The sequence below is a fragment of the Triturus cristatus genome, chromosome 12 (assembly GCF_964204655.1).
Source record: "Triturus cristatus chromosome 12, aTriCri1.1, whole genome shotgun sequence".
Classification (NCBI taxonomy): domain Eukaryota; kingdom Metazoa; phylum Chordata; class Amphibia; order Caudata; family Salamandridae; genus Triturus; species Triturus cristatus.
Genome location: NC_140595.1, coordinates 720,363,598 through 720,377,002, shown reverse-complemented (window position 1 = coordinate 720,377,002; position 13,405 = coordinate 720,363,598). Strand labels below are relative to the sequence as shown.

The 13,405-nt window shown below is 39.8% G+C and overlaps 4 non-coding genes across 4 annotated transcripts; all 4 read left to right on the top strand.

Annotated features, from left to right (window-relative positions):
- The first annotated feature begins 488 nt into the window (after positions 1-488).
- On the top strand, positions 489-570 carry TRNAS-UGA (transfer RNA serine (anticodon UGA)). The gene has a single exon. It is a non-coding gene; the product is annotated as a tRNA-Ser (tRNA).
- Positions 571-4,472: 3,902 nt separating this feature from the next.
- Positions 4,473-4,554, top strand: TRNAS-UGA (transfer RNA serine (anticodon UGA)). Its single transcript has one exon. It is a non-coding gene; the product is annotated as a tRNA-Ser (tRNA).
- A 3,900-nt stretch (positions 4,555-8,454) lies between these two features.
- TRNAS-UGA (transfer RNA serine (anticodon UGA)) lies at positions 8,455-8,536 on the top strand. The gene has a single exon. It is a non-coding gene; the product is annotated as a tRNA-Ser (tRNA).
- A 3,903-nt stretch (positions 8,537-12,439) lies between these two features.
- On the top strand, positions 12,440-12,521 carry TRNAS-UGA (transfer RNA serine (anticodon UGA)). The gene has a single exon. It is a non-coding gene; the product is annotated as a tRNA-Ser (tRNA).
- Positions 12,522-13,405: the final 884 nt, after the last annotated feature.

The following is a 13,405-nucleotide window of genomic DNA, read 5'->3' as shown; positions in this document are numbered from 1 at the left end:
GTATACATCTAAATGACCATGCCATAAAACTAGGAATGTATGCCTGAAGCAGGATATTTTGTTTTTAAGGAGAAGCCCGTTTCTGTGATTTTCAGCAGTCTCCTAAGAATATACACGCTGTGCTACTTCTTGGATACCTGTAATTGGTCTGCAGCCAATAAACTGATCTCTGACTTCACCCAGAAGACTCTGTGTTTCTGTAGGTCTGAAACAGGAAGAACCCGAAGTCATAGGGTGTGTTCCGCCGCTGGGCTTAAAATACCCAGTACTTCAACAGGGTCCAAAAAATTGAGTGCCCCATGAGAGTTTGCATGCAAGCGTATCCTTTTACAGATCCAGAGATATACTCATGCAATTTTTGTTTTTAGGCAGAACGTGCATGATGAAAAAAACATTGTTTTTAAAAAGCGCATTGCAGAATATCAGTACTTTGATGTGGGACAACTTGAAAACTTTCAAATAAAATATTTGCATGCAGCTTACAGTAAGTTGTTGTGGCCGAGTGGTTAAGGCGATGGACTTGAAATCCATTGGGGTCTCCCTGCGCAGGTTCGAATCCTGCCAACAATGAGAATCTTGTTATTATCGGCTACAATTTCAGAAGTTAACCTTTAGTATTTCTTCCATTTCAGTTTTATAAATAGGTGGCTTATTTTTGTGTCACTATTGCCTCTCCACATATTTATTATCGCTACCACTTTCATGTCATTGCTACACCAGTCTTTCTACTATAGCACTGGTGTAAACGCTTCAAATTATTATACCATTGCTCTCTCAATCATACCTGCGCATGCACTTGAACGTTACTTTATCAATAAAAGACGCAAAGAGAGAAATAGAACAAAAGTGCTGGCTGGATTTGGCAAACACACTTCATAAAACTGCATTTTCATTTTTATTCTCCCCTGTGTTACATGCTTAACCTCTCCCTATGTAATTTCTCTTAATCTTCTGTCCCAGGAAGAGAATTTCATCTACAGGCTCTTTCTGTGTTTTTTTCCTTAGTCTTTCTTTCCCTTTTCTTAGCTGTGTAACTGTTCCTTTACGCGCTCTATTTACGCCCCATTAATCTCATTTGAGCTCCTTGCTCCCGCTCCTGTTTTCTCCACCTCTCATACTGCCAGTTCTCTCTTTCTCTGTGGTTGGTGGCTAAAATCCAGAGCTTTCGAAACCCCGTGGTTTCTGCCTCTTGTTGTCAGACTTGAATTGGAAAAGGAACCATATTAACAAGCCTTTACCACTCACACACGGCGGAAGTTTATACTTTAATTCAGTGAGCTAAGAAAAGCGTGTTGTGGGTCCCCTACGAGCCATGGTGCTTGCTTCATTATGATTTGGAACCAGTCATTAGCCGCAGCTCTGCTAATGAGCCACTGAGGTCAGTTTCAATAATTACTCAAAAACATAACCTTGCAGCCCCCCCTCAACTGTGTATTTATATTACTTTACTGCTGTTCGTGTGATTAGCTGGGAGGAGCTCAAGGCGGCATCCTCCCTATAAAAGTGTAGATGGATCACTCCTTAACTCTTTCTTGCTTCACATACAGATGGCTTGAAAGGTGCAGGGAAGATGCAGGTCTAATAGACAGACTAGAAGGTCTGTGCCAAGTGGGTTTCTCTGCATTGGTGTCCCATCACAGGCCCGGAAGTATAATGTGTGATCTTTCACTACTGCCAGTTCACAAGCAGGCGGCCAGGAAACGGTTTCAGCCTATCAACCACTGAGGAGACGCAGCCTCTGTATGAGGAATGAGGAAGCAATGAATACATCCAGCCTATCACAGGAACAGCCCTGAGTGTTCCAAATTATAAATTCTCCATGTTAGTGTATGTCATTGAGCCCATGTAGCTCGCCGGTATCGTATAGTGGTTAGTACTCTGCGTTGTGGCCGCAGCAACCTTGGTTCGAATCCAAGTCACGGCATTGTGGTTGGCAATGTCACGGCAGTTGGGTTCTGCTTTTACAGAATTAGCAAATGTACCAGAGGTTTAAATATTTAAACCATCTAACAAAAAATTAATTAATCTCACATGATTATAAGCTGTAGCTATAGTGTATTTACTTACATAAATTATCGTTCTTGAACCTATTGGGGGTGGAGGGGGAGCAGAGCTCACCCCCCAGGTGCAGTTGAGTAACCTGTGTTGTGGCTCTCTACAGGGAAGGCACAAATGTTGCTGTCACCCAGCCCAATTCAGACGTGTATTGGGGCCAGGTTTCACGTAAATAGAGCAGTAAGTGCAGAGAAATATTCACTCTCTAAAAGTGGCATTTCTAAAATAGTAAAGTTAAATCCAACCTCACCAGTAAGTAGGATTTTCAATAAATAAATAAAGCTACTCCTCTCCGATATGGAATTACCAAATAAAAAGTATAGGGGAATACCCAATGCTAACCTATGAGAGAGGTAGACCTCACAGTAGTGAAAAATTAAATAGACTGTTTGGTACTTACAGGACATGCGAACCACCAAAGTACATATCTTATCTTTTACTTGCATAGCATCATGCACCTAGGACTACCTAGGGCCTACCTTAGGGGTACATTATATGTAATAAAAGGGGAGTTTAGGGCTTGGCAAGTAGACTGGGACTCCTCTGGGAGACCCCTGAGTCTATGCCCAGAACCATAACTCTGCCACTCGAGTACTTACCTAAAAGCCGATAACTCACTTCTCTTCCATAGGCTAACATTGACTGGTTTCACTTGGAAATTCTTCTAAGTGTGGAGTTTTGGAACTTTAAAATATTCATCTAAAATCAGCCGAACAACGAATTCTGATTTACTCACCTGTTATCAGGAGAGACCTCAGTGCTGCACCTTGTAGCTCAGTACTGACCCTGAAAAGTAATTTTTACCGTACTGACCAGTAACTCGAATTTCCTTCCATAGGATATCATTGCTTGCTTTTTGCTGACAAAGTTTCAAAGTGTCGATTTTTGAAACTTACAAATATTCTTTAAAAATCGTATCAATTGTGAAAACGTAATTGCTTATCTGTTTTAGATAGATGTCCCAGTACTGAGCCGAGGAGTACACTGAATTACAAAAGTAACGAGAACGTACTTTACCCGTAACTTGAATTTTCTTCCATAGGAAACCATTGACTGTTTTTCTGTAAAATTTCTTCTAAGTGTCGATTTTGCTAACTTATAAATATTCCTTAAAAATCGCCTGTATAACTTAAACACAGTTTCTCAACTGCTTACAGGTGGTACAGTAGTGCTGGATCTAGGATCCAACACTGACCTAGAAAAAGGAACGATAACCCCACTTACCTGCTAAGTGAATTTCCTTCCATAGGATAACATTGGCAATTTGATCAGAAAAAATTTCTGTCAACTTTTAAAATAGCAAAATATTGCTTAAAAATCACACCAGTAACTAAAACGAATTTACTAACTTGTTTCCAAGAACTGTCCCAGGACTGAATCTAGGATCCAGTCCTGGATTTAGAAAAGTAATCCTGAAAGTAATTGATTGCATATAACTTGAAATTCCCATTGAGCTCAATGTATTATTGTATTTGAAATTGTGTTTCCTATTGCAATAAACTGTAACTATTACCTGCAAAAGTCAATTGCCTATTGCAAAGTATTTAACTAAAGCATCTTATTCTGAGAAAGTATATTTTGATACCTATTGTTGGTTCTAAAATAAAACAACGATATATTTTTTATACAAACCATTGGCCTAGAGTTCAGTTCTTGAGTGTGTGAGACCATTTGCTGACTGAGTGTGTACAACAAATGCATTACACTATCCTCGGATACTGCCTTACTGCTCGAGCAAGCTACCACTTTAGAGAGTAAGGTTATATCAAACTTTAGCCTCTGTCAAACCTCTGGGGACTGAGGACTCTGTGCACACTGTACCTATTTTGGAACAGTATATACAGAGCCACTTTCTCACAGTAGTGATAAAGTGATTAGATTCCTAAGGGCAATATAAAGATAGAGCAAAACGTGAGGTGAAAAGCAAAAAGGTTGCTGGTAGGCCACCTTAAGGATGCCAGGTCTAACAAAAAAATGAACTAAGGATTACGTGAGTAAAACATCAGGTTTCTCTACTGCATTTGGTGAGACAAGTGGGCCTTCTTTTATCTTCCATTCAAGCAATCTTTGACGGACCCCTTTATTATAGAGCTCTTCAAGGATTAAAGATAAGGCACTTACAAAGGAGTCACAAATACTCAGAGATGGTAGACTTCTGTAATATGGGTCGTAGACTAAAAGCAGCGCAAAAACAGAGTGCAACAGGGTCCAAACAATTGAGTGCCACATGAGAGTTTGCATGCAAGCGTATCCTTTTACAGATCCAGAGATATACTCATGCAATTTTTGTTTTTAGGACAGAACTTGCATGATGAAAAAATCATTGTTTTTAAAAAGCACATTGCAGAATATCAGTACTTTGATGTGGGACAACTTGAAAACTTTCAAACAAAATATTTGCATGCAGCTTACAGTAAGTTGTTGTGGCCGAGTGGTTAAGGCGATGGACTTGAAATCCATTGGGGTCTCCCTGCGCAGGTTCGAATCCTGCCAACAACGAGAATCTTGTTATTATCGGCTACAATTTCAGAAGTTAACCTTTAGTATTTCTTCTATTTCAGTTTTATAAATAGGTGGCTTATTTTTGTGTCGCTATTGCCTCTCCACATATTTATTATCGCTACCTCTTTCATGTCATTGCTACACCAGCCTTTCTACTATAGCACTGGTGTAAACGCTTCAAATTATTATACCATTGCTCTCTCAATCATACCTGCGCATGCACTTGAAAGTTACTTTATCAATAAAAGACGCAAAGAGAGAAATAGAACAAAAGTGCTGGCTGGATTTGGCAAACACACTTCATAAAACTGCATTTTCATTTTTATTCTCCCCTGTGTTACATGCTTAACCTCTCCCTATGTAATTTCTCTTAATCTGCTGTCCCAGGAAAAGAATTTCATCTACAGGCTCTTTCTGTGTTTTTTTCCTTAGTCTTTCTTTCCCTTTTCTTAGCTGTGTAACTGTTCCTTTACGCGCTCTATTTACGCGCCATTAATCTCATTTGAGCTCCTTGCTCCCGCTCCTGTTTTCACCACCTCTCATACTGCCAGTTCTCTCTTTCTCTGTGGTTGGTGGCTAAAATCCAGAGCTTTCGAAACCCCGTGGTTTCTGCCTCTTGTTGTCAGACTTGAATTGGAAAAGGAACCATATTAACAAGCCTTTACCACTCACACACGGCGGAAGTTTATACTTTAATTCAGTGAGCTATGAAAAGCGTGTTGTGGGTCCCCTACGAGCCATGGTGCTTGCTTCATTATGATTTGGAACCAGTCATTAGCCGCAGCTCTGCTAATGAGCCACTGAGGTCAGTTTCAATAGTTGCTCAAAAACATAACCTTGCAGCCCCCCCTCAACTGTGTATTTATATTACTTTACTGCTGTTCGTGTGATTAGCTGGGAGGAGCTCAAGGCGGCATCCTCCCTATAAAAGTGTAGATGGATCACTCCTTAACTCTTTCTTGCTTCACATACAAATGGCTTGAAAGGTGCAGAGAAGATGCAGGTCTAATAGACAGAATAGAAGGTCTGTGCCAAGTGGGTTTCTCTGCATTGGTGTCCCATCACAGGCCCGGAAGTGTAATGTGTGATCTTTGACTCCTGGCAGTTCACAAGCAGGCGGCCAGGAAACGGTTTCAGCCTATCAACCACTGAGGAGACGCAGCCTCTGTATGAGGAATGAGGAAGCAATGAATACATCCAGCCTATCACAGGAGCAGCCCTGAGTGTTCCAAATTATAAATTCTCCATGTTAGTGTATGTCATTGAGCCCATGTAGCTCGCCGTGATCGTATAGTGGTTAGTAATCTGTGTTGTGGCTGCAGCAACCTTGGTTCGAATCCAAGTCACGGCATGGTGGTTGGCAATGTCACGGCAGTTAGGTTCTGCTTTTACAGAATTAGCAAATGTACCAGAGGCTTAAATATTTAAACCATCTAACAACAAATTAATTAATCTCACATGATTATAAGCGGTAGCTATAATGTATTTACTTACATATATTATCGTTCTTGAACCTATTGGGGGTGGAGGGGGAGCAGAGCTCACCCCCCAGGTGCAGTTGAGTAACCTGTGTTGTGGCTCTCTACAGGGAAGGCACAAATGTTGCTGTCACCCAGCCCAATTCAAACGTGTATTGGGGCCAGGTTTCACGTAAATAGAGGAGTAAGTGCAGAGAAATATTCACTCTCTAAAAGTGGCATTTCTAAAATAGTAAAGTTAAATCCAACCTGTAAGTAGGATTTTCAATAAATAAATAAAGCTACTCCTCTCCGATATGGAATTACCAAATAAAAAGTATAGGGGAATACCCAATGCTAACCTATGAGAGAGGTAGACCTCACAGTGGTGAAAAATGAAATAGACTGTTTGGTACTTACAGGACATGCGAACCACCAAAGTACATATCTTATCTTTTACTTGCATAGCATCATGCACCTAGGACTACCTAGGGCCTACCTTAGGGGTAAATTATATGTAATAAAAGGGGAGTTTAGGGCTTAGAAAGTAGACTGGGACTCCCCTGGGAGACCCCTGAGTCTATGCCCAGAACAATAACTCTGCCACTCGAGTACTTACCTAAAAGCCGATAACTCACTTCTCTTCCATAGGCTAACATTGACTGGTTTCACTTAGAAATTCTTCTAAGTGTGGAGTTTTGGAACTTTAAAATATTCATCTAAAATCAGCCGAACAACGAATTCTGATTTACTCACCTGTTATCAGGAGAGACCTCAGTGCTGCATCTTGTAGCTCAGTACTGACCTGAAAAGTAATTTAACCGTACTTACCAGTAACTCGAATTTCCTTCCATAGGATATCATTGCTTGCTTTTTGCTGACAAAGTTTCTAAGTGTCGATTTTTGAAACTTACAAATATTCTTTAAAAATCATACCAATTGTGAAAACGTAATTGCTTACCTGTTTTAGATGGATGTCCCAGTACAGAGCCTAGGAGCCCAGCACTGAATTACAAAAGTAACGAGAACGTACTTTACCCGTAACTTGAATTTTCTTCCATAGGAATCCATTGACTGTTTTTCTGTAAAATTTCTTCTAAGTGTCGATTTTGCAAACTTATAAATATTCCTTAAAAATCGCCTGTATAGCTTAAAAGCAGTTTCTTAACTGCTTACAGGTGGTACAGTAGTGCTGGATCTAGGATCCAACACTGACATAGAAAAAGTAACCATAACCCCACTTACCTGCTAAGTGAATTTCCTTCCATAGTATAACATTGGCAATTTGATCAGACAAAATTTCTGTGTCAACTTTTAAAATAGCAAAATATTGCTTAAAAATCACACCAGTAACTAAAACGAATTTACTAACTTGTTTCCAAGAACTGTCCCAGGACTGAATCTAGGATCCAGTTCTGGATTTAGAAAAGTAACCCTGAAAGTAATTGATTGCATATAACTTGAAATTCCCATTGAGCTCAAGGTATTATTGTATTTGAAATTGTGTTTCCTATTGCAATAAACTGTAACTATTACCTGCAAAAGTCAATTGCCTATTGCAAAGTATTTAACTAAAGCATCTTATTCTGAGAAAGTATATTTTGATACCTATTGTTGGTTCTAAAATAAAACAACGATATATTTTTTATACAAACCATTGGCCTAGAGTTCAGTTCTTGAGTGTGTGAGACCATTTGCTGACTGAGTGTGTACAACAAATGCTTTACACTGTCCTCGGATACTGCCTTACTGCTCGAGCAAGCTACCACTTTAGAGAGTAAGGTTATATCAAACTTTAGCCTCTGTCAAACCTCTGGGGACGGAGGACTCTGTGCACACTGTACCTATTTTGGAACAGTATATACACAGAGCCACTTTCTCACAGTAGTGATAAAGTGATTAGAGTCCTAAGGCCAACATAAAGATAGAGCAAAACGTGAGGTGAAAAGCAAAAAGGTTGCTGGTAGGCCACCTTAAGGATGCCAGGTCTAACAAAAATGAACTAAGGATTACGTGAGTAAAACATCAGGTTTCTCTACAGTATTTGGTGAGACAAGTGGGCCTTCTTTTATCTTCCATTCAAGCAATCTTTGACGGACCCCTTTATTATAGAGCTCTTCAAGGATTAAAGATAAGGCACTTACAAAGGAGTCACAAATACTCAGAGATGGTAGACTTCTGTAATATGGGTCGTAGACTAAAAGCAGCGCAAAAACCAGAGTGCAACAGGGTCCAAAAAATTGAGTGCCACATGAGAGTTTGCATGCAAGCGTATCCTTTTACAGATCCAGAGATATACTCATGCAATTTTTGTTTTTAGGCAGAACGTGCATGATGAAAAAAACATTGTTTTTAAAAAGCGCATTGCAGAATATCAGTACTTTGATGTGGGACAACTTGAAAACTTTCAAACAAAATATTTGAATGCAGCTTACAGTAAGTTGTTGTGGCCGAGTGGTTAAGGCGATGGACTTGAAATCCATTGGGGTCTCCCCGCGCAGGTTCGAATCCTGCCAACAACGATAGTCTTGTTATTATCGGCTACAATTTCAGAAGTTAACCTTTAGTATTTCTTCCATTTCAGTTTTATAAATAGGTGGCTTATTTTTGTGTCGCTATTGCCTCTCCACATATTTATTATCGCTAGCTCTTTCATGTCTTTGCTATACCAGTCTTTCTACTATAGCACTTGTGTAAACGCTTCAAATTATTATACCGTTGCTCTCTCATTCATACCTGCGCATGCACTTGAAAGTTACTTTATCAATAAAAGGCGCAAAGAGAGAAATAGAACAAAAGTGCTGGCTGGATTTGGCAAACACACTTCATATAACTGCATTTTCATTTTTATTCTCCCCTGTGTTACATGCTTAACCACTCCCTATGTAATTTCTCTTAATCTGCTGTCCCAGGTAGAGAATTTCATCTACAGGCTCTTTCTGTGTTTTTTTCCTTAGTCTTTCTTTCCCTTTTCTTAGCTGTGTAACTGTTCATTACGCGCTCTATTTACGCCCCATTAATCTCATTTGAGCTCCTTGCTCCCGCTCCTGTTTTCTCCACCTCTCATACTGCCAGTTCTCTCTTTCTCTGTGGTTGGTGGCTAAAATCCAGAGCTTTCGAAACCCCGTGGTTTCTGCCTCTTGTTGTCAGACTTGAATTGGAAAAGGAACCATATTAACAAGCCTTTATCACTCACACATGGTGGAAGTTTATACTTTAATTCAGTGAGCTATGAAAAGCGTGTTGTGGGTCCCCTACGAGCCATGGTGCTTGCTTCATTATGATTTGGAACCAGTCATTAGCCGCAGCTCTGCTAATGAGCCAATGAGGTCAGTTTCAATAATTACTCAAAAACATAACCTTGCAGCCCCCTCTCAACTGTGTATTTATATTACTTTACTGCTGTTCGTGTGATTAGCTGGGAGGAGCTCACGGCGGCATCCTCCCTATAAAAGTGTAGATGGATCACTCCTTAACTCTTTCTTGCTTCACATACAAATGGCTTGAAAGGTGCAGGGAAGATGCAGGTCTAATAGACAGAATACAAGGTCTGTGACAAGTGGGTTTCTCTGCATTGGTGTCCCATCACAGGCCCGGAAGTGTAATGTGTGATCTTTGACTCCTGGCAGTTCACAAGCAGGCGGCCAGGAAACGGTTTCAGCCTATCAACCACTGAGGAGACGCAGCCTCTGTATGAGGAATGAGGAAGCAATGAATACATCCAGCCTATCACAGGAACAGGCCTGAGTGTTCCAAATTATAAATTCTCCATGTTAGTGTATGTCATTGAGCCCATGTAGCTCGCTGTGATCGTATAGTAGTTAGTAATCTGCGTTGTGGCTGCAGCAACCTTGGTTCGTATCCAAGTCACGGCATGGTGGTTGGCAATGTCACGGCAGTTGGGTTCTGCTTTTACAGAATTAGCAAATGTACCAGAGGTTTAAAGATTTAAACCATCTAACAACAAATTAATTAATCTCACATGATTATAAGCGGTAGCTATAATGTATTTACTTACATATATTATCGTTGTTGAACCTATTGGGGGTGGAGGGGGAGCAGAGCTAACCCCCCAGGTGCAGTTGAGTAACCTGTGTTGTGGCTCTCTACAGGGAAGGCACAAATGTTGCTGTCACCCAGCCCAATTCAACCGTGTATTGGGGCCAGGTTTCACCTAAATAGAGGAGTAAGTGCAGAGAAATATTCACTCTCTAAAAGTGGCATTTCTAAAATAGTAAAGTTAAATCCAACCTGTAAGTAGGATTTTCAATAAATAAATAAAGCTACTCCTCTCCGATATGGAATTACCAAATCAAAAGTATAGGGGAATACCCAATGCTAACCTATGAGAGAGGTAGACCTCACAGTAGTGAAAAATGAAATAGACTGTTTGGTACTTACAGGACATGCGAACCACCAAAGTACATATCTTATCTTTTACTTGCATAGCATCATGCACCTAGGACTACCTAGGGCCTACCTTAGGGGTAAATTATATGTAATAAAAGGGGAGTTTAGGGCTTAGAAAGTAGACTGGGACTCCCCTGGGAGACCCCTGAGTCTATGCCCAGAACCATAACTCTGCCACTCGAGTACTTACCTAAAAGCCGATAACTCACTTCTCTTCCATAGGCTAACATTGACTGGTTTCACTTGGAAATTCTTCTAAGTGTGGAGTTTTGGAACTTTAAAATATTCATCTAAAATCAGCCGAACAACGAATTCTGATTTACTCACCTGTTATCAGGAGAGACCTCAGTGCTGCATCTTGTAGCTCAGTACTGACCCTGAAAAGTAATTTAACCGTACTTACCAGTAACTCGAATTTCCTTCCATAGGATATCATTGCTTGCTTTTTGCTGACAAAGTTTCTAAGTGTCGATTTTTGAAACTTACAAATATTCTTTAAAAATCATACCAATTGTGAAAACGTAATTGCTTACCTGTTTTAGATAGATGTCCCAGTACAGAGCCTAGGAGCCCAGCACTGAATTACAAAAGTAACGAGAACGTACTTTACCCGTAACTTGAATTTTCTTCCATAGGAATCCATTGATTGTTTTTCTGTAAAATTTCTTCTAAGTGTCGATTTTGCAAACTTATAAATATTCCTTAAAAATCGCCTGTATAACTTAAACACAGTTTCTTAACTGCTTACAGGTGGTACAGTAGTGCTGGATCTAGGATCCAACACTGACATAGAAAAAGTAACCATAACCCCACTTACCTGCTAAGTGAATTTCCTTCCATAGGATAACATTGGCAATTTGATCAGAAAAAATTTCTGTGTCAACTTTTAAAATAGCAAAATATTGCTTAAAAATCACACCAGTAACTAAAACGAATTTACTAACTTGTTTCCAAGAACTGTCCCAAGACTGAATCTAGGATCCAGTTCTGGATTTAGAAAAGTAACCCTGAAAGTAATTGATTGCATATAACTTGAAATTCCCATTGAGCCCAATGTATTATTGTATTTGAAATTGTGTTTCCTATTGCAATAAACTGTAACTATTACCTGCAAAAGTCAATTGCCTATTGCAAAGTATTTAACTAAAGCATCTTATTCTGAGAAAGTATATGTTGATACCTATTGTTGGTTCTAAAATAAAACAACGATATATTTTTTATACAAACCATTGGCCTAGAGTTCAGTTCTTGAGTGTGTGAGACCATTTGCTGACTGAGTGTGTACAACAAATGCTTTACACTGTCCTCGGATACTGCCTTACTGCTCGAGCAAGCTACCACTTTAGAGAGTAAGGTTATATCAAACTTTAGCCTCTGTCAAACCTCTGGGGACTGAGGACTCTGTGCACACTGTACCTATTTTGGAACAGTATATACACAGAGCCACTTTCTCACAGTAGTGATAAAGTGATTAGAGTCCTAAGGCCAACATAAAGATAGAGCAAAACGTGAGGTGAAAAGCAAAAAGGTTGCTGGTAGGCCACCTTAAGGATGCCAGGTCTAACAAAAATGAACTAAGGATTACGTGAGTAAAACATCAGGTTTCTCTACAGTATTTGGTGAGACAAGTGGGCCTTCTTTTATCTTCCATTCAAGCAATCTTTGACGGACCCCTTTATTATAGAGCTCTTCAAGGATTAAAGATAAGGCACTTACAAAGGAGTCACAAATACTCAGAGATGGTAGACTTCTGTAATATGGGTCGTAGACTAAAAGCAGCGCAAAAACAGAGTGCAACAGGGTCCAAAAAATTGAGTGCCACATGAGAGTTTGCATGCAAGCGTATCCTTTTACAGATCCAGAGATATACTCATGCAATTTTTGTTTTTAGGCAGAACGTGCATGATGAAAAAAACATTGTTTTTAAAAAGCGCATTGCAGAATATCAGTACTTTGATGTGGGACAACTTGAATACTTTCAAACAAAATATTTGCATGCATGCAGCTTACAGTAAGTTGTTGTGGCCGAGTGGTTAAGGCGATGGACTTGAAATCCATTGGGGTCTCCCCACGCAGGTTCGAATCCTGCCAACAACAAGAATCTTGTTATTATCGGCTACAATTTCAGAAGTTAACCTTTAGTATTTCTTCCATTTCAGTTTTATAAATAGGTGGCTTATTTTTGTGTCGCTATTGCCTCTCCACATATTTATTATCGCTACCTCTTTCATGTCTTTGCTACACCAGTCTTTCTACTATAGCACTGGTGTAAACGCTTCAAATTATTATACCATTGGTCTCTCAATCATACCTGCGCATGCACTTGAAAGTTACTTTATCAATAAAAGGCGCAAAGAGAGAAATAGAACAAAAGTGCTGGCTGTATTTGGCAAACACACTTCATAAAACTGCATTTTCATTTTTATTCTCCCCTGTGTTACATGCTTAACCTCTCCCTATGTAATTTCTCTTAATCTGCTGTCCCAGGTAGAGAATTTCATCTACAGGCTCTTTCTGTGTTTTTTTCCTTAGTCTTTCTTTCCCTTTTCTTAGCTGTGTAACTGTTCCTTTACGCGCTCTATTTACGCCACATTAATCTCATTTGAGCTCCTTGCTCCCGCTCCTGTTTTCTCCACCTCTCATACTGCCAGTTCTCTCTTTCTCTGTGGTTGGTGGCTAAAATCCAGAGCTTTCGAAACCCCGTGGTTTCTGCCTCTTGTTGTCAGACTTGAATTGGAAAAGGAACCATATTAACAAGCCTTTACCACTCACACACGGCGGAAGTTTATACTTTAATTCAGTGAGCTATGAAAAGCGTGTTGTGGGTCCCCTACGAGCCATGGTGCTTGCTTCATTATGATTTGGAACCAGTCATTAGCCGCAGCTCTGCTAATGAGCCAATGAGGTCAGTTTAAATAATTACTCAAAAACATAACCTTGCAGCCCCCTCTCAACTGTGTATTTATTTTACTTTACTGCTG